The sequence below is a fragment of the Clytia hemisphaerica genome, unplaced genomic scaffold (assembly GCF_902728285.1).
Source record: "Clytia hemisphaerica strain Z4C2 unplaced genomic scaffold, Clytia hemisphaerica genome assembly, whole genome shotgun sequence".
In the NCBI taxonomy this organism is placed as follows: domain Eukaryota; kingdom Metazoa; phylum Cnidaria; class Hydrozoa; order Leptothecata; family Clytiidae; genus Clytia; species Clytia hemisphaerica.
In genome coordinates, this window is record NW_027103917.1 from 2,644,795 (window position 1) to 2,651,068 (window position 6,274).

Below are 6,274 nucleotides of genomic sequence, written 5' to 3' on the forward strand. Positions count from 1 at the left end.
AATATATCGTTTAAACTGCAATTTATTGAATATTTAGGATAAAATAAGCATTTTAGACTCAGGGAACATTTTTCTAAAGCCTTTGTTAGAATACAATAGCTATTCAAAAGAACAAAGGGGATTTTCGGTTTTTACTCACTTTGGACATGATGAGTGACGTCATAAAAAAATTACTCATCAAAAGTTACCTTATATGACAAGGGTCTTGTGTGCCAAATTTCATCCAAAAAGACCCACTAGATCAAAAGTTAAGGGGTGGTACACCCCCTAGTTTTAAACCACCCCTAAACGCCTAGTATGAATAGGAATAACTTGAAAACAAAATTGTTAGAAATATTCGGGATGGTGCCTTCATCTTCTATCTGATCTTCTATCAGTTTATGATCTTTTTTAATTTCTGATAAAAAAGCGTATGAACAAACTTTATAAGAACGCAAGGCTTCGATGGCCAAAATATTAAGGACATTAGTTAAAAACATACCTTATCGGGGAAAACTTCGTCGGGGAAAAGTGACAAAATTTTGGACAAATGACGAATGTTTTCCCCGACGAAAATTTTCCCCGGCCTTAATGCGTTTACCAACTACCCGCAAGTGACGAATTTTTCCCTGACGAAAATTTTCCCCGACGAAAATTTTTCCCGACGAAAATTTTTCCCGACGAAGTTTTCCCCGATAAGGTATTAAGACTCGGGTGCACTATAAAACATCCAATTTCTTAGGAAGTTTCACAAAGATACTCACATAATGTTGAAAAAGATTTAAGAACATCCGAAGGTTTCAAAGTTTTTGAATTTTCTTATAAAAAACATGTACTTGTTTTTAAAAAGATCATGACATTAGGGTCGACAAACCATGCTTTATTTTACCTTCTAAGATTTTCCTAGGGAACTCATATGGTCCGACCCACGGCATGTAAGAACATTTTATAGATTGCACTACAAAGACCTTCTTTTAGCTGGATACATTGTAAGGGTCTGTTTGGGGAATGCTGCAAGTCTAATAAAAATCTGATGTATCTTTATAGTTTCTAACACGCACTCATTTTGGTTTGTTTTGCACTTTGTGACGACATCCCAGGCTCATTTTTGGATGGCTTCAGCAAAATAAGATATGCAATCAAACTTCACTGTAAGGGTGAGAAGCGTTCGTTAGAATACACTGTAAGGGCACCTTTTTACTGCTCAAGAGTTGCACTACACCCCTGTGTCACAGACCCAGTGGACCCCCCATCCCAGTGGAAAAATATGCCAACAAATCGTCCCCGGTGGAAAAAAACCCTACATTTTCAACCCCAATGGAAAATTGCCCTTTGATTATTATCTCCATTGAAAATTGAATGGAAAAAATTTGGCTCCAAAACCATCCCTACCGGAATTTTAGAGCTGGAAACATAGATTTTCTGTCCCCATTAGGATTTCGAAAGAAATTTTCATCCCCCTTTCATCCCCACTGAGGGAAAAGGTTCTACCGGGGCACTGAAACTTTTAGTGCCCCGGTAGAACCTTAACAGGGGTGGTTGCACTATAAGGGTCCGATTTTGAAAGCCAGTTTTTGGCGGCACATACCGTCGTTTAGAAATCGAGTCCCCCCGGGATGATATTACTGGGACCTGGAGAGACTTGCTAACATGTCAAAGCATTTTATTTTCAAATTATAATGCATATGTATTCAACTTACTTAGAATGACAGTTGAGGTTTCAAAAGCATTTCATTTTGCAAAAACAATACTGCAAAGGTCAGCCAAAAGGTAATCCCACTTTCAACCGCATACAGAACAAACACAAAAATAATCTTTCATCAAAACATCACCCACAATCGTAGTTAGAATAACCACAAGAAGCATTGCTATTATTGCTTTTGCCAAAAAAAAGAACATTAAAATGCGAAAAATAAACGCTGTGTTGTTGTCTGGTATGCGTGATAAACAGAGAGAAAATCAAGATTTCAGATGCCTAATAAACGCAAAAGTATTACCATAGCCTTTCTGCAGCGGCGACGGGGCCGAATATTTTTGGGGCTTGGTTACACTTCTTGCACTAAAAAAATTGCAAGAAAGATCCAAAAGCATGCTATTTACAGGGTGGCCCGAAAAAAGTATCGAGTTTGAACATGATTCTGAGTAGAAGGTTTTTGCGTGTGTTTAACAAAATGCAAGAAATATATACCAACACAATAATAGTTTTTACAACAGTCATATTTTTACAACAGTCAAAAGCCGTGTAATCTAGCCCGCCTTGAAAAACAAGGCGGGCTACACGGCTTTTTGCGCAATGCAATTGGTTCTTTTCACATGACGACGGGCCTACACTGCCCAGAGTTGCCTGTTGTTATGAAAATTCATTGTGACGTCACTTTTTCAAAGGAAAATGAACAATGCATTGACATCAACCACAAGCTGCGTATATTTCATTCGTAGTTGGATATCGCCAAAAATTCAACTACATATTCCGTACGGTCAAAGACCTCGACGAATACCTGATACCACTTGAAAACGTCATCAGATTCCACTTGATTCCCGCCTTCTGCAATGGAAGACAATGCAATGATACTGAACGTCGCTTGATGGCTTTGCCGACGAAATTCGGGGGACTTGGTATCATAAATGTAATAGAAGAAGCGAAATTCCAACACGAAACGAGCCTAAGTGCGACGGCCGAATTACGAGATCGTGTCGTAAAACAATGTGAAGAGCCCGTTGATTATACAAGCTCGATTTCGATAATCAAATCGAGAAAAAACCAACGACTAAAGGAATATGAGAAAACCCTTCGGGAAATTGAGCCTTCTTTACCATCCATTGAGCGCAAAGCACTGGAAATTGCTCAATGTCCGGGTGCTTCATCGTGGTTGACGACTCTTCCTTTGAGGGAAGAAATTTCATATTGAACAAGCAAGAATTCTTTGATGCGATTTTCATGCGGTACGGTTGGCAGATGAGGAGACTACCGGTCAAATGTGCATGTCAAGCATCCTTCTCCATCGAACATGCACTTTCTTGTCACCTCGGTGGTTACGTCATTCATCGTCACAACAACATCCGTGATGCGTTAGCGATGATGTTGAAAGAAGTTGTACATGATGTGAAAATTGAACCCGCATTATTGGAACTCACAAGAACTGATAGTGCTGATTTTAATAAATCAGCTATTTGTGGTAATGAGGCAAGGGCCGATGTTAGTGGTAACGGTTTTTGGACACGGTTTCAGAGAGCATTCTTTGATGTTAAGGTTTCAAACCTTTTAGCTCCGAGTTATCGTGAAAAATCCGTTTCAACTACATTAGCAAGCTTTGAGAAGCAGAAGAAAAGAGCTTATAACCAACGAATCCAGGAAATTGAGAGAGGGACTTTCACACCATTGATTTTTGGTGCTACTGGCGGAACTTCCCGTGAATGTTCGATATTTTTAAATAGACTTTCTGAGAAAATCTCAGAGAAGCAAAATTGCATGAAGAGTGTCGTGATCGCCGGGATTCGACGCAAGATTTCCTTTATCTTGATCCGATCAGTTGTTGCTTGTCTGAGAGGTGAACGTGCGAGTCGCACATTTACCCCAGACCAAGTAGCACTGAAAGATCAAAAGCTGAACGAAGTCTTGTCGTCTTTCCGTGAGTGAGGTTGTGATATTTTCATTTTTATTTATTTATTTAAAGACAATTAACTTTTGTAACACAAAAGACCCGTGCCGGGACTGGCTCCGGTAATAGTATATACCAGTTTAAGAAAACATTTTTTTTTAGTGTTTATAATGATTAAAAAAAAAAAGTTAAATTTGCAATACGGAAAAAAAAAAAAAAAAAAATTGACATCATTTTTCCCATTTTTTATTTCTGACGTCAAAAATTATAACAATTTTTGATCTCTTTTTGCATGTTTTTTTTCTCGCTTTATTTCCTTATTTTTCCTGGATAAAGCGCTAAAAATCGACCGAAGCTGAAGGAAACGGTAAACAAATACAATAATGACCGGTTTTTTTGGGCTGTACTGAAAATATTGCCCTCGGTCAAAGCAAATGTTAGCAAAAGTTAATTGACCTCGGGCAGTATTTCTCGGTATAGCCCTCACTAACCGGTCACTATTGTATTAAAAGAATTAACTTTCTTTACAATTTTCATGACGTTAAAGCTATTGAGAATTGTTTTTTTGTAAAAGTAAATAATAAAATATGTCTCATGACAACTAATATATAGTGAAACACACACACAAGAACTTTCTTTCTATAGAAGTGGTACGACTCGACTTTTTTTGGGACACCCTGTATAAGAAATGGAATATTGACACTGGAAATTTCAACCTCTTCAACCTCTAGAATAGCCAACGTGCCACCATACTCACGTCTAATATGACAATATCAGCTTTGTTGTTCACCGTTTCATTCGATGTTTATCTAGTGTCGCTTTAATAAATCCATGGTTTTGAAATGATTCCCTTTTATGGAAACTTTTCTACCTTTCTTCTTCGCGATTTGATTGATACGGCCTTCATCCAAGATCATGGTTGATTGTCATACTTACTTTGGTACTCGTTGGGTGCACTCTAAATGAAATCGCGATAATAGCCTTTTTTGTTATTATGCCGGTATTTTAACCTCTAAAAACCGGTGTGACGGTGTTATCATTTTTTTTTCAATTTTCAAGATTCCGGGATATTAAGCAAAAATTTTGACGGGACAACGGTATTTTGAATCTCTACAAACCCCAACCCTCCCCCTCATACAGGGGTGTATCTTCCTTTACAGCGGCTATTGAAAAGACTTTATGTGTAATGTAAACCATAAACAAGAGAGATCTAGCAAATCATTAAAATCTTTGCTTGACAATACTTCGCAAATCACCGTCACAATTAACATTAATTCATACCACGTAGTTAAAATGTAATTATGTTTTCGTAGGATTTACTTGTCTAATCTCAAAGATTGATAGCCCATTAGTCTGCATTTTTAAAAATAGAACAGACGCATTACATTCCCTTGTAATCAGTTCTAAAAAATATATAATTTATGTATAAAATCTTTAGGGGGGTTTCATGGTTGGCGGAGGAGTGGAATCGGCCTTCTTTTCGGACGGAGTGGTGGAATTTGGCGAAAATTTAGACGAAATTACGGAAATTGGGTTTTCCGGCGGATACGGAAAATTAGACAATTTTGACGGACAATTCGTATTTTTTAAGAACAATTCCAGAAATGGAAAACTACTTAACACCCATCGAAACAATCGTCAGACACCAACTCATTCCAGCCATTACAGGGGGTGAAATTGTAAATGACTTAGAAAGAGACTTGTTATCATTACCACCTAAACTGGGAGGCCTCGGTCTCAAAAACGTATGCGAGATCGCACCCATCGAACACGAAAACTCGAGACAATTCACCAAACATCTACAAAACCAAATCTTGAACCTCCAACCACCAAATGACAATGAAACAAAAACTAAAGCAGCGATCAAAACTGAGAAAACCCGAAGAAATCAAGACAAACACGATCGTATCAGGGCGGAAATGACTGATGATCAAGAACGAATCCACGAAGCCAATTGCTATACCGGAGCATCGAACTGGTTGACCAACCTTCCAATCAGAGATCAAGGCTATGATCTTAACAAGGAACAGTTTCACGATGCACTGCGAATTCGTTATGACTGGAGTATCCCTCGTCTTCCGAGTGAATGTGTCTGTGGTAATCGTTTTGATATCAGCCATGCTCTGTCCTGCAAGAAAGGAGGCTACGTTACTCTTAGACATAACGAGGTACGAGATATCACTGCTAAACTTTTGGATGAGGTATGCGTCAACGTACGAAACGAGCCGAGACTAATCACCCTTGACGGCGAAGTACTGACGCACAAAACCGCGAATACGTCCGAAGGAGCACGACTTGACGTTAGCGCAACTGGGTTCTGGACACCTGGCCAAAGAGCATTTTTTGATATTAGGGTCTTTGACCTAAGCGCTCGAAGGTACAGGGGTTTGGAGCTCAGCAAGTGCTTCCAAAGAAACGAAAACGAGAAAAAGAGACATTACAATGAACGTATGAACAGTGTCGAAAATGGTACCTTCACCCCATTAGTATTTTCTACAAACGGAGGTATGGGACGTGAATGCCAAACATTCTACAAAAGATTGGCCGTGATGCTTGCTGAAAAACGTGGTGTACGTCTCCATGAATCAATTTCGTTTATTCGATCAAAAATATCATTCAGCTTGTTGAGATTGTCTTTGTTATGTATTCGTGGATCCCGTTCCATTTGGAGTAGAGAACTGAATACAAATGATATT